Raw genomic sequence first — 24,400 nt, forward strand, 5'->3', positions numbered from 1 at the left:
TAGTCTCTAAGGTGCCACAAGTACTCCTTTTCTTTTTGCGAATACAGACTAACACGGCTGCTATTCTGAAACCTTACAGAGTTAAGTGTCAGCTGACTGGGGGTTGCAGTGGAACCTAAAACTGAGGTTTAGATGCCTAAGTACCTTTGTTGATCTGGACCATACCTGCTCTGTGCCTCTATTTCTCTGGCTGTAAAACAGAGATGCCAGGAAGTGCTGCGAAGTGTCACAAAATAATGTGTGTAAAGTGCTTGCTGAGATCTTTGGGTATAAGTGCAAAGAATTACCATTATGATCACTGTTATTATTGTCTTAAGTGGAAATCTTATCAGATAATAAGCAAGAGTCACTCCCACTCCTTACTGCTGCTGAGTACTTATCTAACCTACACTTTGAAGAGACAGCCCTTGTTCCTCCTAGAATCTCATGCCTAGACAGTGAGTGCTTGGTTGCTATTTCCCAGGGGCTCAATGTAGCTAATGTGGAAGGAATAGGTGACCCATACGTGGGTCAGATTTGAAGCGTTCCTCACCTACAAATAAGGCCAGATGTAAGTCCTCAGCAGCACCTGTTCTGACGCTTATGGTCTGCTTTTCCAAACGGCTCAGCACCCAAAATGCTGATCTCCTTTATTAATCAGGCCACTTATTTTGATAGTTAGGAGGAGACGGGGAGTGGAAATGTGTGCCGCCTGCCTCCCCTCCCCCCCCGGGTAGCTCTCTTGCAACTTTGGGTCTTAGTGCATTTAAAAAATGAAAAAGCAAATGAGAAGGAGAGATGAGACAAGATTTAGCAGCTAATTAGAAGAACGCCGTGCCTGCCCACAGAATGCCTGCTCCAAACCACAACACCACCACCAGGGGAGCCAGAAGTAAAGATGCCAGCTGCCACTATGATCCAGCAGTGGCTTCAAGGATCCAAAAGCTGAACTGGGCAAAATGCACAAAGGCCGTGAGGGAGATCCTAGGTGGGCCCTCGCCCTACTGCACGATCTATCTCTACAGTTACTTCAAGGATGAGCATCTCTACAGTTACTTCAAGGATGTATTTGACCGCATAGTCCAGAATGACGCGCAGCGCCCAGAGTGCCTCCGCCCCCTGCCCCATGTCGACTAAGCAGGTGTCCTGGAAACTGATTATACGCCCAAGGAAGTGATGGCCAGACTCTCAAAAACAAAAACACAGCTCCTGGGAAAGACGGCATCCCCTACAGCCTCCTGAAAAAGTGAGATCCCAGCTGCCTAGTCCTCACCACGTTCTTCAACCAGTGCAAGTGTAAGGGGACTCTTGCCCCCTTACTAACATTCAGTGGGGGTGTTTTAGTTGCTAGCTCCCAGTACTAAAAAGAGAGAAGGGTCAATGGGGAATCAGGACCCTGAGACTGACAGTCCCCAGGACAAATGGGGAGAGGCCAATGCTCCAGGTCAGCCTGAATGACAGGGCGAGCAGGCTAATCAGGGCGTCAGGAGGCCAGGGAGGTCCCGTCCTCAATGTGAGCTGGATTTTCCTGGGTCAGACAGAGTGGGGCTGAGCTAAGGAGAAAGCAGGGGCCCAAGCTGAGCTGGAGGGCAGAGCTGTGCCAGATCCAGAGGGACCAGAAAAGCAGCCCAGATAGAGCAGACCCTGTCCTGGGAGCAGAGCTGCAGCAACCAGAGCCAGAGAGGCCAGAAAAGCAGCCCAGGAAGCAGGTTAGTGCTGGAATCAGAGTCACAGAAGCAGCCTGCAGAGGAGATCTGTCCTGGGAGCAGAGCTGTAGTAACCAGAGCGGCCAAAGAAGCAGCCCAGGGGGCTGGAGGCAGAGCAGCAGCACCAGTGCAGAGACAGAGTGGTGGAGCTGGGGCTGGAGCAGTCTGGAGCTGGGTGCGGTGAGCAGCTGGGGAGACCGAGGGGGACCCTGGGCAGCAGGCCCAGCACAGGGAGACGCCTCAGCAAAGGGGCTCTGCAGGCCAGGCTTGGATCATAACCCCGACAGGGTGGGGGCGACACTGGGAAGAAGGGTCCTACCACTTAGAGCCTGAGAGCATGTGGCCACCACCAGAGCAGGTGTCCAACCCACAGCATCCCTGCAGCACAGCCAGGGCCTGAGAAGAAGGCCTGGGACTTGCAAGGAACAGACTGTGAACTGCCCTGACATTCCAGAGACACTGTTTGTGATGTTCCCTGCCACAGAGCGGGGTGATGTGTTTCCTTTAACCTTTCCCATTTTTCCTTATTCTTTTTAAAATTAACTGTTGATTAAATAACTTGCATTTGCTTTAACTTGTATGTAATGGTCAGTGGGTCAGAGAAGTGCCCAGTGCAGAGAGAGTCCCCCGGAGTGGGGACACCCTAGCCCCTGCCCTAGGTGACCACAGCAGGGTTGGGGGTCGAGCCCCCTAGGAATCCTGGGCCCAGCCTTGTTGGGGTTACGAGGACTCTGCCAGACAGGAGAGTGGAAGGGGAGTCCTCAAGGGCAGGGAGGCCACTGGGTAAAGGAAGTGGGAGCAAGGACTCAGATCCTTTCGCTAGCCCACTTCACTGGGGTAGTGCAGAAGCCAGGAAAGTTCCTCACAAGAGCGGGACTATTCCCCCACTTACACATGCGATTCTGCCGAACTCCCAGCTCCTGGAAGAAGGCCATGACGGTACTGGTGTACAAGAGCAGGATGACCCCAGCAACTGGAGGCCCATCTCCCTCTGCTCCACAATGTACAAGCTCTATGCCAGCTGCCTGGCATCGATGATCACGGAGTGGTCGGTGAGCTGGGGAGCCATCAGCTCCATCCAGAAAGGCTTCATGTCCTGCGAGGGCTGCTATGAACACAACTTCATCTTCGAAACCACCATTGAAACGGCCAGAAAGGCACAGAGGCAGTGCACGGTAGCGTGGCTCAACTTGGCTAACACCTTTAGGTCCATGCCCCACCACCACATCTTTGCCACGCTCCAGGAGTTTGGGATGCCAGAGAACTTCCTTCGTGTGATCCGAGAAGTGTACGAGGGATGCAGCACCAACGTTCGCTCGGTCGAAGGGGAGACCACCGAGATCCCGATCCGGAACGGAGTTAAGCAGGGCTGTCCCCTCAGCCCCATCATCTTTAACTTCGCCATGGAGCCGTGGCTGCGAGCGATTCCAATGGCAAAGATGGCTTCAACCTCCATGGTGAGAGGGTGAGAGTCCTGGCTTATGCGGATGACCTGGTCCTGACCGCAGATGACCCAGAGAGCCTCCAACATATGCTAGATGCCACCAGTTGAGCTGCCGATTGGATGGGGCTCTGCTTCAATGCGAAGAAGTGCGCAACTCTCCACATCGACGGCAGCAAAAGGGACTCGGTGCAGATGACAGGGTTCCAGATCCAGGGCGAGCCCATCATCCCTGGCAGAGGGGCAGGCGTATCAGCACCTCAGCACGCCGATGGGTTTCTGTGTCCGGCCAACTCCCGAGGACACCATCCAGGAGATCTTGCAGGATGCCACCAAGATCGACGCCTCCCTGCTAGCACCATGGCAGAAGATAAATGCCCTGAACACCTTCCTGACCTCCCGCATCTCGTTCATCCTAAGGGGATCCGCCGTGGTGAAGGTACCCCTCAACAAGGCAGACAAGATCGTCCGGCAGCTGGTGAAGAAGTGGCTGTTCCTTCCCCAGAGCCAGCAATGAGCTGATCTACATCACCCACAGGCATGGTGGTGCCAACGTCCCCCGCATGGGCGACCTGTGTGACATCGCGGTGATCACCCACACCTTCCACCTGCTGACGTGTCCCGAAGCCATGATAAGGAACATCGCGGCAAACACACTCTGTGACACAACAAAGAAGCGGATCCACAGAGCCTCCTACAGCCAAGACATCGCCACCTTCCTGAGCGGTTCCCTGGATGGCAAATTCAGACAGGACAGGCGCGACATCGCTTCACTGTCGTCCCATGCTTGCAATGCCACGCGTTGCCTGGGGAAGCGAACCGGCTGCCGCTGGGAGTGGTGCGAGGAGTGCCAGGAGCTGGGAGTCCTGGTGCTGCAAATCAGGTCCGATGACAACACCATCATCACCCCAAGCACCAAGGGCATGCTGGAGAGGACCCTGAAGGCAGCCATCCACTCACTCTACATGGAAACCTGAAGCGTAAACCGGACTAGGGTAAAGCCTTTGAACTGACCAGCAAGTGGGACGCCAGCAACCAGTTCCTCGCCGGGGGCGGCTTCACCCATTTCACTGACTGGCGGTTTATCCACTGTGCCCGGCTCTACTGCGTCCCGCTCAACGGAGCTGTCTGCCACAGGAACCGAGACAAGCGTTGCAGGAAGTGCGTCTACTCCAGCGAGACCCTGCCCCATGTCCTGTGCAGCTGCAAGCCCCACTCCAGAGCCTGGCAGCTGCGCCACAATGCCATCCAGAACTGCCTGGTGAAAGTTATCACACTGCACCTGGGGGAGGTCGTTGTGAATTGTGCCATCCCCAGTACTGACAGCCAGTTGCGACCTGACGTGGTAGTCACCGACGAGGCCCAGAAAAAGATCATCCTAGTCAACATCACGGTCTCCTTTGAGAACAGAACCCCGGCCTTCCGCAAAGCCCAAGCTTGTAAGCTGGAAAAATATGCCCCCCTGGCCAACACCCTGAAAGTGAAGGGCTACAAGGTGTAGATGGATGCCCTGATCGTCGGAGCCCTGGGTGCTTGGGACCCCTGCAATGGGCGTGTGCTGCAGACCTGTGGGCTCGGTCGACGCTACGCACGTCTCATGCGGCGCCTCATAGTCTCGGGCACCATCCGATGGTGCAGGGATATCTACATTGAACACATCACCAGCCACTGACAGTACTAGGAGGTGTGAGCCAGTATGACGTTGTGCATCAACTATGAGAAAGGGACCGAGAGACTTTTTCCATTGGACCATATGAACTGGAATCATAAACTCACTGAACATTAAATCTCACCAAATGAGGGTAAATCCATCCTCCTTGTCGTATCCACTCATTATACTCCACACTTGAACATAGCCATTATATGAACAACATACCTCCATATCTCAATGTCTGTACTTTGACCCGTTAACCTTTTACTCCCAATCGGGGATATTGAGATTATGTATTCCTTACGCCACTTGATCCTAAACTGAATTTTGCACCCCTTGATAATCTGTACCTTATTCCCTGATAACCAAAAACTTCTATGCTTAAACTCTGTACTGTTTTCTTTTTATTTTAACATCATTTTAATAAAATTATTAAATCTAGCCAGAGAGAGGAAGGGAGTAATGCATTAGGGATGGGGAGAGTGATCTTACAAAAACATCTTATCTCGCAAAAATGTATTTACATTTTATACAGTAATGAATAAACACACCCCTCTTTCAATTACTTCCTTAATATGACCGCTAACTGCCCGCTGTTCCAGGGTTTGTTTTCCCATATGGAGGGCTAGCAATGGAGTGATCAGGAACCACAAGTTCCCCTATCCCCTAATGGGAAAAGTGCAGAGGCAAGCGTGTGTTTGTCAATGAATTGCCCTTTGGATGTTTTGTATAATGTGAATGATCACAACCATGTGGAAACTTTCTTATTTTGTTGTAGTGCCTAAGGACACAGTGAGATGGACGCCCTTTTGTGCTAGGCACTGTACAAACAGAGTAGTACAGAATCCCTGCCCTGAGGAGTTTGCAATCTGAATAGACAAGGAAGACCCAGGGTAGGGAAAAGAGGTAGTGCATACGAGCAGAATCAGTGTGATGACAGCAAATGGCACATTAGCGCCATGTTGTTGGGGTTTTTCAATATTTTTGGATGGGTTTAGTTAGGAGAGATTAGCTATGTGTATAGAAAAAGGGAATGGAGAGAGGACAAAAATGAAGGGGGATAGAGGAGGGGAGGAAGGTACAAGCAGCAGGTGTGGGGGTGAGGCTGGGGTGAAGAGAGCACAAGGGGAGTTGGTGCAAACAGCCAATCAGCACAGGGCAGAGGTCCAAATCCATGAAGACTATGCTTACAGATTGGATCCCATAGGTGGTGGGATAGACAAGTATTTGTTCCTGGTTTACGGATCACTCTGGGGCTTAGGCAGGACATAGGCATCCTGACATTTAAAGTGACTCATTGTCCGTATGCACAGAGGCAGAAACTTAGGGAACTTTTACAGTAAAATTTAGGCACCAAGTGAGTTTAGGCACCTATTGGGTTAGGTTGCAGCTGAGTGAGGGATTTGTGGATCACAATAGTACCTAAAACTAGATTTTTAAGCACCTTTGTGGATCTGGGCCAGAATGTCTGGAGTTAATACTCTGAAAACATCCTCTGTATTGGCTGGTCTCTGCTAAGGCTGCTTTGGTGCCTGCTCCTGTAGGCCTCAATTTCATTGAGCCCTGGGGTTGGCTCCTCCCAGAATTCCTCACTTTCTTCCCCAAGCTCACCTGCTGCAGCCGAGGGAGGGGGTGCACTACAAAAGTCACAGTGCTCCCAAAAGGATGTCTCTCTTCTGCCCTAATGCGGATGTGGGAGATGTTTGTCTTGCCTTTCTTCCTCTTTAGTATCTCATTAGTTAGCTGTCAAAATATTAAAATATCATGCTGTGTTTCTTTAAGACAACTGTCAATTAAGCTAAAAAAGAACTGGAGCTGCTCTAGTCTTTATCTCCTCTCTTTAGGTACCTCTGTATTTGAAAAAAGTGAGATCTTAACCCAGGTTAAAACAGCAGTGAAGAGATGGCAAGGGGGTCTGGGATTGCAGTTAAGCAGCTAACCCAGGTTAAAAGCAGAGTTGCCAGATCTTCATTGCTACTTTAAGCTAAATTTAGCTAACTCATTAGCCAACCAGCATTAAGGCCACATGTTTTATTTGCATATAGATGGACCCTTAAATTGCTACATGACGTTACTGTGCACTGTTAAACCGCAGCTGTGTTCCACCGCAGAGATGGCTTCACTTCTGTAGGGGACAAAGAAGTCCTCTATCTATACATCCTATAAAATCCCATGGGATCCCTTGGGATGAGAGTTACTAAACAGACTCTACAGCGATTTCCCTTTAATTCACAGCTCTGCATTTGCTTAAAGTCAAGTCAGTATATTATCTTGACTGGCCTCCCCATAGGCTTTTTGTCAGCCCAGATCTGTAGAACTCATGAATCATTTTGTATTGTGTCTTTGATTTACATGGCACTACTTTAAACGTTGCAGGAAGTTTTGCTTGTTTCTTTTTAAAAAAAACACAAATTTCCACTTACTATTATGCCTTTTGTCTCCGCTACCGCATTGTTCATTTATTTGAGTTCCTTTTGTGCCTTGTCTCAGGACTGTGACCAATGGTGCAGTACAAGATATGCATTGCAGTAAGGCACACAGGAAAAAAAAAAATCTTATTCAGCAACTCAGGATTGTGGGGTTTGGGGTGTCTTTTAAAGCAGAAACCACACCTTATGCTGCTTAATGGTTGTATTGCATCTTTTGCATAAACTGTATCCTTGAGTAGAGTTAAATCTTCTACTGTTTGATAAAATAGTAATTGAAGGAGAGAAAAATAGACAAAGGAGAAAGGAAATGAGAGGGAGAGTTGATGAGGCAGAGAGATACAGGAAAGCTGTTCCAGAGAGCAGGAGCTCTTCAGAAGAAAGCTTACAAATCAGCGGCAGAAATATTTATATCAAGGGAGATGGGCGAGGCAGATGCTGAATGAGTAGTCTCACACCTGACAACCTTAAAGCTATAAATAAGGACATGTGGGGAGAAAAAATAAGGATGTTCCTCTAACTCCACCGAAATACTTTAGGGTATGTCTACACTACGAAATTAGGTTGAATTTATAGAAGTCGGTTTTGTAGAAAGCGTTTTTATACAGTCAAGTGTGTGTGTGTCCCCACACAAATGCTCTAAGTGCATGTAGTCAGCGGACTGTGTCCACAGTACCGAGGCAACCATCGACTTCCGGAGCTTTGCACTGTGGGTAGCCATCCCAAAGTTCCCGCAGTCTCCACCGCCCATTTGAATTCTGGGTAGAAATCTCAGTGCCTGATGGGGCTAAAACATTGTTGCGGGTGGTTCTGGCCCCCGTTCCCTTCCTCCCTCCGTAAAAGCAAGGACAGACAATCGTTTTGCGCCTTTTTTTCTTGAGTTACCGGTGTAGACGCCATACCACAGCAAGCATGGAGCCCGTCCAGCTAACGATCACCGTATGTCTCCTGGGTGCTGGCAGACATGGTACTGCATTACTACACAGCAGCAGTTTATTGCCTTTTGGCAGCAGACAGTGCAGTATGACTGGTAGCCATCGTTGACATAGTCCTGGGTGCTCTTTTAACCGGGCGCCTGGGCAAACATGGGAGTGACTCAGCCCAGTTATTTCCTTTGTTTCGTCTCATGGCGATTGAGTCCTACCGGCAGTGCACTGTCTCTTAATCTGCAGCTAGCAGAAGACGATGGCCAGTAGTCATACTGCACCGTCTTCTGCCGAGCACCCAGGAGGTGACGATGGCTAGCGGTCATACTGCACAGTCTGCTGCCAGCATGATGTATAAAGATAGATGAAGTGGCTTAAAAAAAGAAATAGACCAGATTTGTTTTGTATTCATTTTCTCCTCCCTCCCTCCCTCTGTGAAATCAACGGCCTGCTAAACCCAGTTTTGAGTTCTATCCTTGAGGCGGCCATTCAGTTTCTCACAAAGCCACCCCCTTTGTTGATTTGAATTCCCTGTAAGCCAACCCTGTAAGCCTTGTTGTCAGTCGCCCCTCCCTCCATCAGGGCAATAGCCTCGTTCCACGTCTTTTTTCTGTGCAGACGCCATACCATGGCAAGCATGGAGCCCGCTCAGATCACTTGGGCAATTAGGAGCACATTAAACACCACACGCATTATCCAGCAGTATATGCAGCACCAGAACCTGGCAAAGCGAAACTGGGTGAGTGGGCGACGTCAGCGTGGTGACGAGAGTGATGAGGACATGGACACAGACTTCTCTCAAAGCACGGGTCCTGCCAATGTGGGCATCATGGTGCTAATGGGGCAGGTTCATGTGGTGGAACGCCGATTCTGGGCTCGGGAAACAAGCACAGACTGGTGGGACCGCATAGTGTTGCAAGTCTGGGACGATTCCCAGTGGCTGCGAAACTTTCGCATGCGTAAGGGCACTTTCATGGAACTTTGTGACTTGCTTTCCCCTGCCCTGAGGCACAAGAATACCAAGATGAGAGCAGCCCTCACAGTTGAAAAGCGAGTGGCAATAGCCCTGGGGAAGCTTGCAATGCCAGACTGCTACCGGTCAGTCGGAAATCAATTTGGAGTGGGCAAATCTACTGTGGGGGCTGCTGTGATGTAAGTAGGCAATGCAATCAAAGATCTGCTGATATCAAGGGTAGTGACCCTGGGAAATATGCAGGTCATAATGGATGGCTTTGCTGCAATGGGATTTCCTAACTGTGCTGGGGCCATAGACGGAACCCATATCCCTATCTTGGCACCGGAGCACCAAGCCAGCGAGTACATAAACCGCAAGGGGTACTTTTCAATAGTGCTGCAAGCACTGGTGGATCACAAGGGACGTTTCACCAACATCAACGTGGGATGGCCGGGAAAGTTACATGGCGCTTGCATCTTCAGGAACTCTGGTCTGTTTCAAAAGCTGCAGGAAGGGACTTTATTCCCAGACCAGAAAATAACCGTTGGGGATACTGAAATGCCTATAGTTATCCTTGGGGACCCAGCCTACCCCTTAATGCCATGGCTCATGAAGCCATACATAGGCAGCCTGGAGAGTAGTCAGGAGCTGTTCAACTACAGGCTGAGCAAGTTCAGACTGGTGGTAGAATGTGCATTTGGATGTTTAAAAGCGTGCTGGCACAGTTTACTGACTCGGTTAGACCTCAGCGAAACCAATATTCCCACTGTTATTACTGCTTGCTGTGCGCTCCACAATATCTGTGAGAGTAAGGGGGAGACATTTATGGCGGAGTGGGAGGTTGAGACAAATCGCCTAGCTGCTGGTTACGCACAGCCAGACACCAGGGCGGTTGGAAGAGCACAGAAGGGTGTGGTGTGCATCAGAGAAGCTTTGAAAACCAGTTTCATGACTGGCCAGGCTACGGTGAGGAAGTTCTGTTTGTTTCTCCTTGATGAAACCCCCGCCCCTCGGTTCACTCTACTTCCTTGTAAGCTAACCACCCTCCCCACCTTCCTTCGATCACCGCTTGCAGAGGCAATAAAGTCATTGTTGCTTCACATTCATGCATTCTTTATTAATTCATCACACAAATAGGGGGATAATTACCAAGGTAGCCCAGGAGAGGTGGTGGAGGAGGGAAGGACAAGGCCACACAGCACTTTAAAAGTTTAAAACTTATTGAATGCCAGCCTTCTGTTACTTGGGCAATCCTCTGGGATGGAGTGGCCGAGTGGCCGGAGGCCCCCCCAACGCGTTCTTCGGCCTCTGGGTGAGGAGGCGATGGAACTTGGGGAGGAGGGCGGTTGGTTACACAGGGGCTGTAGTGGCGGTCTGTGCTCCTGCTGCCTTTCCTGCAGCTCAACCATACACTGGAGCATATTAGTTTGATCCTCTAGCAGCCTCAGCATTGAATCTTGCCTCCTCTCATCACACTGCCACCACCTTTCAGCTTCAGCCCGCCATTTACTCTTTTCAGCCTGCCACCTCTCCTCCTGGTCATTTTGTGATTTCCTGCACTGGGACATTGTCTACCTCCATGCATTCATCTGTGCTCTGTCAGTGTGGGAGGACAGCATGAGCTCAGAGAACTTTTCATCGCAAGTGTGGTTTTTTTCGCCTTCTAATCTTCACTAGCCTCTAGGAAGGAGAAGATCCTGTGATCCTTGAAACGCATGCAGTTGGTGGAGGGGAAAAAAAAGGGACAGTGGTATTTGAAAAGACACATTTTATAAAACAATGGGTACGCTCTTTCTCAGTAAACCTTGCTGTTAACATTACATACATAGCACATGTGCTTTCGTTACAAGGTCGCATTTTGCCTCCCACCACCGCGTGGCTAACAGCGGGGAACACTTCTGTTCAGCCATAGGCAAACAGCCCAGCAGGAACAGGCACCTCTGAATGTCCCCTTAAGAAAAGCACCCCATTTCAATCAGGTGACCATGAATGATATCACTCTCCTGAGGATAATACAGAGAAATAAAGAACGGATGTTGTTTGAACGCCAGCAAACATACACTGCAATGCTTTGTTCTACAATGATTCCTGAGTACGTGCTACTGGCCTGGAGTGGTAAAGTGTCCTACCATGGTGGATGGAATAAGGCTGCCCTCTCCAGAAACCTTTTGCAAAGGCTTTGGGAGTATATCCAGGAGAGCCACTAATGCCAGGGCAAATTAATCATTAAACATGCTGGCTTTTAAACCTTGTATAGTATTTTAAAAGATGCACCCACCAGAGGTCCCTTCTCCGCCTGGTGGATCCGGGAGGCAGCCTTGGATGGGTTCGGGGGGTACTGGCTCCAAGTCCAGGGTGAGAAACAGTTCCTGGCTGTCAGGAAAACTGGTTTCTCCGCTTGCTTGCTCTGAGCTATCTACAGCCTTCTCATCATCGTCTTCCTCGTCCCCAAAACCTGCTTCCGTGTTGCCTCCATCTCCATTGAAGGAGGCAAACAACACGGCTGGGTAGTTGTGGCTGAATCCCCTAAAATGGCATGCAGCTCATCATAGAAGCGGCATGTTTGGGGCTCTGACCCGGAGCAGCCGTTCGCCTCTCTGGTTTTCTGGTAGGCTTGCCTCAGCTCCTTAAGTTTCACGCGGCACTTCTTCGGGTCCCTGTTATGGCCTTTGTCCTTCATGCCTTGGGAGATTTTCACAAATGTTTTGGCATTTCGAAAACTGGAACGTAGTTCTGATAGCACGGATTCCTTTCCCCATACAGCGATCGGATCTCGTACCTCCCGTTCGGTCCATGCTGGAGCTCTTTTGCGATTCTGGGACTCCATCATGGTCACCTCTGCTGATGAGCTCTGCATGGTCACTTGTAGCTTGCCACACTGGCCAAACAAGAAATTGAAATTCAAAAGTTCGTGGGCATTTTCCTGTCCACCTGGTCAGTGCATCCGAGGTGAGAGTGCTGTCTAGAGCAGTCACAATGGAGCACTCTGGGATAGCTCCCGGAGGCCAATACCATCTATTTGCATCCACAGTACCCTAAGTTCAACCCAGCAAAACCGATTTCAGCGCTAATTCCCTTGTTGGGGGTGGAGCAAGGAAATCTATTTTAAGAGCCCTTTAAGTTGAAAAAAAGGGCTTTGTCATATGGACGGATGCAGGGTTACAATGATTTAACGCTGCTAAATTCGACCTCAACGCCTAGTGTAGACCAGAGCTTAGACACACAAGACTGAGTTTAGCCTTGTCATAAAGTGGATACAATTCCTATTGCAGGGTGTTGTGAAAGCTTATGTCTGGACTGAGTTGGCCCAATGTGCTTTTGGAGAAATAGTGGGGGTAGAGTTTGGGGGAGATGATAGACAATTGGCATCTCTGAGCAATGGGAAGAAAAAGCGGGGGAGAGAAAAAATGAAGGGCCATGAATGAGCCTGGCACAACAACATGGATTTACCATTGTCATGGACCCTGTGTAGTCTTTTACAATGGTATAAAGTGCAACCATTTGGATTATTATTTATATTCCTATAATGCCAAAGAGCCCTAGTCCTGGGCCGGGCCCCCATTGTATTAGGCACCTTACAAACAGAAGGATGGTCCCTTCCCTCAAGTACAAGCTAAGTTATTATTAATAATTATTACAATAATTTATTAATGATCATAATTTCATTTTCATGGAACTCATGACCAAGACTTGTAGGAAATCAGTTTCTCGGTTTAGAACAGATTCGTCTTCCTCCCCTGCCACCCTCCGCATCAATTAAAGTGAAGTTCCCAAATCAAGGATGATTTTTAAAAAAATACAACCCTATTGTACAGGAATAATTCAGAAGCCTTCCCAGCTACAAGCATTTTGCAGTAGTAACTACAGAACATAGTAGCAATCCTTAAACACAAGGGAATGCTGGGTGGAGTCTTATAGCTTTTACACTCCATTTGCAGAGGTGTAACTAACACAAGATACAAGGCACTGAAGAATTGTGCCCCAAGAGGGCTGCTTGAAGGGTTCCTGCAATTAATAGGGAGCCAGCGGAGTTGTTTAATATTAGGAGGATGTGGCTGAGTTTCTTGCAGATCCCACCCACTTATCTCTGTCCCACACCTACAACTACTTAGTAAACATTGTTCTGCAGTATGAGTTGCTATTATTCCTGGCTTGGCTTTATCTATAAGTCCTCTCTTTAATGATTTCACTCTAACATTTGCATTGTAACACGTCTACGACAGAGCAATCCTGCCAGAAGGAGTGATTTGAAGATACAATGAGTGTGTATCTGAAAGATCACTTCATATTTATCCCTGCAGTGGTGACTGAATCTGAAACATACAGAAACAAAATCTCCAGCCCAAAAGGATAGTGTGACTTCTGTTAGGCAATTATGTCCAACAAAGGTCAATCAAATTATAATGAGCTCTAATCAGCACTCCCTTGAGCTGTAACACACACTACCTGCAGCTGAGCGGCCCTTAAGAAAAGGTGTGAAATTATTTCCTGCCTTGGAAACATATTATAGAACAATCCCCTCCAGTCAGAGCCTTGACACCAAAAGCCCCACAGTTTATGTAAACTAGGGGCAAACACACAAGCATGCAAAGGAACTGGCTTGTGGAGAGCCATGTAGCCAAGTAATCACTACACATGGTGATGAGTAAAACCCAGTTCTACTGTTTTTCTTCTCAGTTGAAAGGCTTTTTAGCCTGTAGAAAATACTTTTCATTAACTAGTTGTGAAGAAGGGGTGCAGGGAAAGACAAGCAGCCTTCTTCTAGAAAGACTTGTTTACTCTAGTGAAATATGACATAATGTTCATTTCCCCTAGCATATCTATAACCTGCCTAGATCCCTTTGGGTACATCTACGCAGCAGCTAAATACCTGTAGCTGGACTATGCCAGCCAGCTTGGGCTCAGGCTGTGCTGCTGTTTAATGGCTGTGTAGACTTCCCAGAGGTCAGGCTACAGCTGGAGCCTGGACCCTTGTAGGATCCTAGAGCCCAGGCTCCAGCCTGAGCCCAGAAGTCTAGCCATGAAACTGCCCTGTGAGCCCAAGTCGACTGGGATGGGCCAGCCGTGGGTGGCTGGTTGTTGTGTAGATGTACCCTTTGTGGAGCTGGGCCTTAGTGACTTGCTAAAGGTCATATGGAGAGACTATGGGAACCTGTTGCTCTAAATCTCCTGGATATGCTAAGAAGGTGCTTGACAGTAATCAAAGGTGCCCAAGGGCCAGTCTGTGGAATCCCAAAGTGCAGCCCAGGGATAACCTCTCCATGTAACTGCTCTGGGAAGGCCAAACTGAATTATGGGACTGATCTTGCAAGGACCACCACATGGCATCATGCCAGTAGAAGAGCTGGTTGAAAAACAGAACTCTCCTTCTGCAAAAATATTTGTGATTTCAGCATTGGTTTTCATTCCAAATTGATATAAAAACAAAAATCAATTTTCTGCGAGATGGAATTTTCAAAAAATGCGGGTTGATTGGAACATCATTCTATTTTGACCAAATCAAAACATTTGAATCCAACTTTTGACTTTATATTTATAATGGATTGTTTTAAAATTTAAAATGCTTCATTTCAATTTTTACCAAAGAAAATTTCCTCAAAAACAACACATTCCCACTGAAAGCTTTGATTTCAGTAAAATGGGAATTTTGGACATGAAGTTTCATCAAAAAAAAATTTTGAGCAGCTCTACCTATTACTGTGAGTAGGCTCCGGGAGGCCATACTAGGTAGAAATTGCTGTTTGGCTGAATTGCCCAGCAATAAAAACCTACAGGTGGGTGCACTGCTCAAGTCAGTGAGCCTACCTACAGTAGTAGGTGTTTGCAGGTTAGTGCTCCAACTTAGTATTATTTTCTCTCTCATTTGTTGCTAGGTAGTTTGGTGCAGTGTGTAGAGCACTGGACTGGGAGTCAGGATTGGGCAGAAAATAAGGAGATGTAACTGGTTACATGATGCCCTCTCCCACCAATGCACTCCATTTTGCAGAATGTAGATCTGGCCCAGAATCATTGAAAAGTCATAAGACAGGAGTTGGATAGAAAACTGGCTTACAAGCAGCATACAAAGGTGGCCATGAATGCGTTCTATACAAGTAGGGAAAAGATTACAACTGGAAAAGGCATAGGATATTCCCTTCCCAAACTATCTCACCCACTACGCATAAATGCTTTGGGGGAAGTTATTGGAAATAAGATTTCCAAGGTTTCATTTGGAGTAATAGTGTTTGAGTCTTGAGATGGACAGAACTACAGGGTCCATCTGTGTCCTATAGCCACAATAAAGAGTGACTTTTGTATTCTGTAGAATTGTATCCTGTCCCCTCTGTGTCCCTGGTCATACAATGAGCTGACCGCTTTAGTCAGAAGCTGACTTCATAATCTCACCTCAATCTAGAGGAGAAGGCTTGGAAGCAACGAGTTCTCTGGCAGTACCATCATCCTTTTAACTCCCCTAGCAGGGTACTAACGGCTTGTCTTCACTACCATGCTATGTTGGTGCCGATGTTGTACATTTGGTGAAGATGAGCTATGTTGACAGGAGAGTGCTCTCCCACTGACATAGCAGTGTGGACACCACTTTAAGTCTATGTAACTTGCATCATATGGGAGTATCACTTTTATACCCAAAAAGAAAAGGAGTACTTGTGGCACCTTAGAGACTAACAAATTTATTAGAGCATAAGCTTTCGTGAGCTACAGCTCACTTCAGCTGTAGCTCACGAAAGCTTATGGTCTAATAAATTTGTTAGTCTCTAAGGTGCCACAAGTACTCCTTTTCTTTTTGCGAATACAGACTAACACGGCTGCTACTATGAAACTTTTATACCCGTGAGTGACGTAAATTACATTGACTTAAAGCAGCAGTGTAGACCAGCCCTAGGGATGGTCGCTGTCCGAAAAGAAGAATGTTACTGCATTGCAACTAGGGCAATAAAGATAAGTCTTTAATATTATTTGTATTCCAATAGCAGGTAGAGGCCCTGACCAGCAGCAGGGCCCCCTTGTAGTGGATGCTGAACTACACACAGATGCCGATAGATGGTCCCTGCTCCCAACACAGTTTACAATATAAATAGACAAGACAAAGGGTGGGGAAAAGGACAGAACAGATGGGGAGCTGAGGCAGAGAGAAATTAAGTGACTTAGCCGAGGTCACACAGGAAGTTTGTGGCAGAGTTAAGATTTGAACCAGGATCCCAGTTCAGTGCCTTATGACTCAGACATCCATCCTTCCTGAGACTCAAGAGTCAACGTTATGAAGGAGTTTAAAAACTTCCACAGAGACATCTTCAGTGTGGTTATTTCCTCCCCCGATTCTTTTAGAAATGACTATTTATAAATCTACTCAGCTAAGTTGTTCACTCGGGTGAAGGAACTGAACCACTAGGGACACAAATTAAAAACTCAGCATGAAGCAGGGAACTCAGGCAGATCTGCTTCAGTCAAAGGGTAATAAACATTTGGAATAACAGGGAAAGTACCTGAGATGTAATAAAGCAGCTCAAGAGGGAGTAAGGTTGGCTGCTGGAGATAGAGGGGATTAAGGGGTCTGATGAAAAGGTGGGAAGGAAGGATTAAGCTAGAGCAAAACTTTTAAAGGGGCCGGCATGTTAGACCAGATAGCAGGGTCCCCTGCCTCCAATTCTTCTCTTCCAACAAAATAAATGCTCATATTGTGCATTTTTATTCATTCTTCTAAGCTGTCTTATTTTGGTGAAAGGGAGCACTAACAGGCCAGCTTGCTACGAGGAACCACGTTGTGTCATTTGTGTGTAATGACATGTTATCTCTGTAACAAAAATACAATGATCTCTCCTCCATGCATTTCATGTAGGGGCTGTTTGTAAGAACTTCGCTAGTTAAACCCAAAGCCAGCCTGCTATTGCTATAATGTGTAATTTTGTGCTGACAAACTAAAGAATGGCACAGTGTGCATCCCTGGAGAGGTGAAATGAGGACTTAAATCGCTGTCCTGTATTGCACAGTTCCTACTGCAACAATAGCTCAGTTATTTCATAGCCCTACCTTAGTTTACCCCAACTATACATTGTGCTAACAATCCAGATGCTACCTGACTATCTCAGCTGTTCTTGAGAACTGGAGAACAATCACAGACTAATGTGCTGTGACAAACATCAGCCAGTCCCAAAGGGTTACATAAAGAATCAACAAAACTGCAGTTACCCACAAGGAGTTACATTCATGGAGAGAAACAGAACCACATTGTTTGACAATCAGAGAAGAACAATGAGGTTCAATGAGAAACCAAGTCCTAAAGCAGTTCTGCCAAGGGGCTGGCATGCGTCCGCTCCATGTAACCTTACCTCTTCCTTCTCCGTGTGCGCAGAACTGTATGCCTCATTGTAGCATATGAGCATCTAACACAACTCGCCCTTCCCCTCCCAGGCATTCTGTGCCAGGGGAGAAAAAGGAATTGCCATGACTGTGCCATTCTCTTTCCCATCCTGTCCTCCTTCATCAGCCCAGCTAATACTTTCATTAACCATTCTTGGGAGCTTGTCACCCACACTACATTAGGTTCCTTACCACCATGCAGTATTAGTAACAGTTATATTGCACTAATTCCTAGAATCCAACCTGCGTCCGTTGTGCCAGGTGCTGTACAAACACTTAGTACTTGATAGTCCCGCCAAAAAGGAGTTTACAGGCTAAAGACATATAAGGTGGACGAACAAGCAGGCTGGAGCGAGGGGCGTGAGACAAGGTAACAAAGATAATAGGATTTAAGCAATTCTTAGTCAATTGGGAGTAGAATTAATTTGCAAACTGGATACAATTAACTTAGGCTTGAATAGAGACTGGGAGTGGATGGGTCATTACACAAAGTAAAACTATTTCCTCCATGTTTATCCCCCCCATTCCTCAGACGTTCTTGTCAACTGCTGGAAATGGCCCACCTTGATTATCGTTACAAAAGGTTCCCCCCCCAACCGCTCTCCTGCTGGTAATAGCTCACCTTAAGTGATCACTCTGGTTACAGTGCGTATGGTAACACCCATTGTTTCATGTTCTCTATGTATATACATCTCCCCACTGTATTTTCCACTGAATGCATCCGATGAAGTGAGCTGTAGCTCACGAAAGCTTATGCTCAAATAAATTTGTTAGTTTCTAAGGTGCCACAAGTATTCCTATACTTTTTCTAGATACTTCTCCTGCCTTTTAATTCCTAAGGACTTTGCAACTTGGATGATAGGCATATTCCACTCCTTGGCGTATCACAGGTCCATCTATATGATGTATGTAGTTAGATGTCATCACAGAGTAAATAATGATTGTCCATTAAGTGCACATTTACGAATGCTATAAAGACACTACAAACTTTCCAGTAGTAGGCTTTGTTTTATTTTTTTGAATGGGTTGATGGCTTCAGAGGAAAGCGATAATAAAACCAACAAACTGGCTGACCGAGTGTTGCTAACATGATCTGTTTTTTCATTAACAGAGCTCCTTGGGATTAAAGCTAATGCATATTGCTGGGGGGCGGGCAGGCGGGGGGGACTGCCCATAGAGTATTATAAGTAGAGAAGGAAAAATACTTTTAATTATTCAATATGCAAGTCTCTGAAGGTAGCCCATACATACTTACCACTGTTTCTGGATAGAACCTGTTTCAGTTTGCTGCACTGTGTGTCAGGTTCTGGGACTATCCCCTCCAGATTTCTCACTAAGCCATTGGAATAACCAGAGAGCTAGCTCCCCACTTCCTTCAGGAATTGTTTCCAGGTTTTGTACAGAGATCAGTGCAAGCTGGGATAGGACTTGCGTTTCCACAATGTGTGTGAATATCTATGCAGTGCAGACAAGGGGTGAAAACTTGGCCTTGTTGATACCAATCAAAAAACTCCCATAGACTGCAGTGGGGCAAGCATTTCACCCAAGGATAATAAGCTATTAACTTTATTAATAGTTTATGTCCCTTCCTATTGAATATCAGTGCCTTGATTTGTAGCAGGTCTCAACCTGAGGCATAATTTTATGTTAATCTAAAGCTAACAGCTGTAGCATCTCACGGTGTGACCTCATCATGTCTCATTAACTAAACAGTTTTCAGATTGGTCAGTGCTTGGATGGGAGACCTCTGAAAATGTGGTCGTTGAGCAGGAAGTGACACTGATTCAGCAAGTGTCACTTCCTCTCTGAGAAAGTAATAAGCCAATACCTCAGCAGGGTATTCAGCTGCACTCTGTGGATAGAGGTGCCATCTTTCTACTGAGCAAGAAACCTGAATACCATTGATTTTTAAAGATCTGAAGACCTTTTCTCAAGAACAGTAACCCAAACCTCGGTCTCTTGGCCAAATTCCATTTTGAATAATTGCATTCTGTAGACCTAAATTTTCCTTGCAGTTTCATTGCTTACAATATTCTTCATTTACTGCACTAAACTGTTATCTAGTGTTATTAACAGCTGCCATGCTCTACCCCGAGACAGCTGCATTCTTTGAAGGGTGGTGGGGAAGTGATCCCTCAGTGAGGCCATTTGTGAGGGGGTTTTTTCTGTGCAAAAAATTTAGCATCCGCACAGCATTTAAGTTTGGAAAGCAAGCATTTGGAAGTCAAGAAATACTGTTAATAGTGAACGCTTAACTTTTCAGTAACTCTGCCCTTTGTACCTGTGCCTTAAACATCTGATGTCTTTATGTACTGTTAAATTATTTGTCAGTTAATACAACCTGAAATTCCTTATACAACTTTATGTACACTCAGGTCCAATTTCATATTGGGCTGGATTAAACTTTCAATGAGAGCTGCAAAACAAGCCAAGTTTGAAGACAATTGGGTCAGCGTTTTCAAAGCAATGAATGTTCTGTGTCAATGGCCCAGAAATTGTTTGAGACAAACTAACATTCAAGGCTTTCTAGCTTGGAAACAAAACTTAAAAACCAAATAGAAGTTTAAACTTGCTACCTTTAAAGAATGCATTAATGATTTCCATCAAGTGGGATGATACTGGATCCACTGTTGTGTGGTGGGGTTTGTTTTGTTTTCTGATTCAGGAGGATCATGGGTCTAACTAACACATAGGACCCAGAAGCTCCCCAAACACATCTCTCCCCACTCCACTTCACAGTGAGTGAAATGATTTGTAACTCAGCCAGAAATGACGTGGCTTTCTTCCCTTGTAGCTAACCAGTGCAATCTAAATGGGATCAGTCTTATCTGTGAAGAATTGTTGATTAAAATTTATTCCTTTGACATTTATATAGTGCCTAGCGCAATGGATCATTGGACGCTAGTGAAGTACAGATAAATAATGACTTATGAGTTCAGTGTATCTATCTGACATTCTTGCAAAGGCAACTTAAGGCCTTGAAAGAGATGGGCTTGGCAGGGAAAGAATAAAATGTTCCCCTTTCTTTAAAGGACACTGTCATAAAGTCTGTCTCAAACTAAGGCCTTAGGTAGGGTCTTTTCAAGGAAGCCTATGAAAGTTTGGCACCCACCTCCCCTAGGCTTCTGGAAAATCCCAACCTTTCAATCACTGTTCACACACAAAATGCTGTTGGAGGTAAATACCCTGATAAGAATAGAAGTGTTTCACTATTTTTATTTCAATTAAAACTTTTTAAATCTTGCTGCCTTTCTTTCTTCCTGTCAGAAGCCCAGCAGCAGTGAGCTAGGGCATGAGAACCGGGAAATGAAACCAGCTAGAAACAAGTGAAACTGACCTGCCTATGTTAACAGTCCAAGGTGAGTGAGGACCAAAAAGAAGACAAACAGCATACAGGTAAGCTAGATTATTCTTAATTATCTAAGGTATGATTATCATATATAAGGATTTTTTTTAAAATATGTACCTTGTGGGCCTAACTCTGCTCTAACATTGGTTTTGCTGCAGTATAAACAGCACTGATTTAGTGGAGTTATTCCAGAGTTACACCAATGTAAATAAGAGCCCAGTGGGTTTGTTTTGACATATTGCCTGTATGTCACTCTTTGAGTTCCCATAGTTTTTCTCCTTCTGAAGCTAGTTGCTGACTTGGTTTGTATTTCTGTGTGCCAATGCTTTTTTTAAAAAAAAAAAAAATTATTTTGGACCTGGAGAGGTTCAGGTTCATAAACAAAGATGGGGAAGACTGCGACCCTGCTCCAGAAAAGCATTTGAGCTCACATGTTTAACTTCAAGCACTTGGGGCTCAGTGCTGAGCACATGGGGCCCAGCCCAGCCAAGCACTTCAGGCATATGCATAGATAGTCCCATTGACTTCAGTAGGGGAATGCTTGCATGCGTAAAGTTAAGCACATACTGAGAGATTTGCTAAATCAGAACCTATAGGAGGAGAGAAAGCCAACCTGATTCTGATCTTGTTTTAATTCCATTGACTTCAGAGAAGCAGCTCTGATTTACACATGTATAAGTGAAACCGGATTCAGGTCCATAAAGTCATCTTTCACTTTAGCCAAGAGAGTAATCTCTCTCTCACCTGGGATAGCAGCAATTAACTTAATAGCAGATACTTGGCTGCCAGTTTATTGCATTGAATAGCTTGCACAGCTGTACAAATTCCTACCTTTGATTTGACAAAATGAGATTAACATAGCTCTTCCAGTTAAGCTCATTGTATACACTGCATGTCTAAAGTCTACAAGGGTGAAAAGAATTGGCTCAGTAGCACTTCTGTTGTTAAAGGCTGGAAATGATTGGCTGTGTAGCCTTTTTTATATTAATTTGGTGGGTCTCAATCCACTTCAAAACGTATATTTGGCCATCTCACACCTGGCACTTGTTGGTGGGCATCCCAGAAAGGATCAAGGACTGAGTGGGCTATAGAAGCTGTACCCTCTCAATACTAGAGGCAGTCCCGTTTGCATAGATTTGAAGCACATTTACCTGGGGGGAAGCTTCAGTTGCTGCTACCAAGTGTTGTGCGCTTGTTCTGTGCTGAAACAGAGGACTTGATTAGGATACAATAATCCCTTTTCATGGGACTCCTCAGCTGTAACCAGTTTTGATCACTGTAGTCACAGAATCTAAAGAGGGAAAAGAGCAGTTGGGTCATGTGGTCCATCTCCCTGTCAGTGCAGGAAAGGATCTTCCTCTGGGTTCAAAGGGCTAGCAGAGAATCAACCATAATACACTGCAGATCAGGCATTTGCTAAAGATAATTCATCTTGGTTCTGTCTTCACCCCTTTTGTACCTCACAGTATTAGTGCAGCAAAAAGAAATATTGAAAACAAAGCCTTCAAGCATGGTGTGACACACTCCATATATTTTATGGAAATACGCTTATGAGTAAAAAGAAAAGGAGGACTTGTGGCATCTTAGAGACTAACAAATTTATTAGAGCATAAGCTTTCGTGAGCTACAGCTCACTTCATCGGATGCGTACTCATATGCTTATGAGTGTGAATGTGATGTAACTGGAATATGCTTTATGCAAAACGTCTCTTGTAAGGTCTCATAACAAAGGTTATAACCTACTGAATATATTCCTCCTATTTGTATGCATGTAACATTCTTGTATCTGAAGCTAGAAATATGAAGTATAACTCTGAGGTCCTACTGTAATTATGCAAAGTGCGGGCCATTAATGGTGGTTAGAATCTTGATGTCTCCCATTAACTAGGACAATTGATTGTAAATGGTTTATTTACCTGCAAATCTTCCTGTGTAGGTGTGGGCCAACCCAGGAAGAATGGAAACTAGGGGTCTTATAGTGACATGTGACCATGTCACATGATATTGGAATCCATCTTAATCCTTGTACTTTTCCATTGATGAGGCAGGGGTGGGAACAAGCACAGACAAAAGATTCCCGCCTTATGCCAAAGCTATAAAAGGAGGTGGAGCAGGACAAAGGGGGCTGCCAATCATGAGAAAACCCCTGCTTACCACCTGAGATGTCTGCTGGAACTAACAAGAACTGTACCAGAGGAAAGGATTGGGCCCAGACTAGGAAGGAGTCTAGTCTGTGAAAGATGCTTATTGGAACATCTCTGAGGGTGAGATATTACCTGTAATCAGTTTCTTAATGTATTAGGCTTAGACTCGCGTGTTTTGTTTTATTTTGCTTTGTGACTTGCTTTGTCCTGGCTGTTATTACTTGTAACCACTTAAATCCTACTTTTTATACTTTTGTTTATTAATAAACTCAGAGTAAGTGATTAATACCTGGGGGAGCAAACAGCTGTGCATATCTCTCTATCAGTGATATAGAGGGCAAACAATTTACCCTGTATAAGCTTTATACAGAGTAAAACAGATTTATTTGGGGTTTGGATCCCATTGGGAGCTGGGTGTCTGGATGCTGAAGACAGGTAACCTGCTGAGCTATTTTTAGTTAAAGTCTGCAGCTTTAGGGGTATAGCCCAGACCCTAGGTCTGTGTTGCAGCAGGCTAGCATGTCTGGCTCAACAAGGCAGGGTTCTGGAGTTCTAAGCTGACAAAGAAAACAGGCTCAGAGGTAATTTCACCACATCAGGTGACAGTCCCAAGGGGATCTCTGTGACCAAACCCATCACACAGGGCCAAATGTCTTGGTCCAGAAAAGGGCCCACTGTTCTATTTCTTCCTACCTCTCCCATGCGCTCAGATGCTAAGCTGCATTTCCTGGGTCCCGTCTCTTGTCAGCCTGTCCAGATAGCAGCTTCCTGTAGTGGTTGAACCTCTTTTAAAAAAACAAATAGGACATAATTTTTTGTAGTAGCTGAGGGTACTGTCAGGAGTGACCTCAGTGGTGATTATTACACATGTTGGGATGCAGATATAAGTGACATGTCGGGGGGAGGCATAGCAGGAAAGATCATCAATATGAAAATGTGAGGTAGTGCAACATAAATCTTGATGGGGGGGCACTTACTCTTTCATGCACTCCTAAATCCTCCTGTTTGTTGCTTTTCCTACTATCTGCTCTCTCTTGTGGCCCCTTGGCATGTAAACACACACCAGCATTGACGTTGCTTTTGAATTTGGCGCTTACTCTTTGTTTTTAATTAGATGGAGTGATTATAACGTGAGCAGTGATTAGCGTCTCTTCTGGGTTAAACTGTAGCTTTCCTCTTACAAACTAAGAGCCTGCTTGCTTGCAGGTGGGATTTTCTTTGTATTGGTTAAATAATACGTGAGGGAGAGCAGTTGAGATTGGGAGGAGGAGGAAAAAATTATCCGAGTTCTTAAAAAACACAAAAACCTGATCAAATGATTTAAGGCCTGCCAAGCTCCATTGAGGAGTTTTATGGCTTTGGGAAATAAACAGCTTAGAAACTAGCAAGGGTGGTAGAGGGCTCAGGGGATTGGTAATGGGATATGAAGTGTCTCAACTTCAACTCATTGATTCAGATTCATCCCAAG

At 45.9% G+C, this 24,400-nt stretch overlaps 2 long non-coding RNA genes across 4 annotated transcripts in view; one reads left to right on the plus strand and one right to left on the minus strand.

The window, feature by feature from the left end:
- The window catches only part of LOC122459470, a 68,096-nt gene that overhangs the window by 3,553 nt on the left and 40,143 nt on the right, over positions 1 to 24,400 (plus strand). For all 3 annotated transcript variants that reach the window (XR_006280187.1, XR_006280184.1, XR_006280183.1), the window contains exon 2: positions 20,707 to 20,864. This is a non-coding gene — a long non-coding RNA (uncharacterized LOC122459470). The remainder of the gene's footprint in view (positions 1 to 20,706; positions 20,865 to 24,400) is intronic.
- LOC122459474 lies at positions 30 to 23,244 on the minus strand. The gene is made up of 3 exons (XR_006280189.1): positions 23,065 to 23,244; positions 20,009 to 20,015; positions 30 to 72 (listed from the first exon to the last, which is right to left on the minus strand). It is a non-coding gene; the product is annotated as an uncharacterized LOC122459474 (long non-coding RNA).

The sequence above is a fragment of the Dermochelys coriacea genome, chromosome 1, assembly GCF_009764565.3.
Source record: "Dermochelys coriacea isolate rDerCor1 chromosome 1, rDerCor1.pri.v4, whole genome shotgun sequence".
Lineage (NCBI taxonomy): Eukaryota > Metazoa > Chordata > Testudines > Dermochelyidae > Dermochelys > Dermochelys coriacea.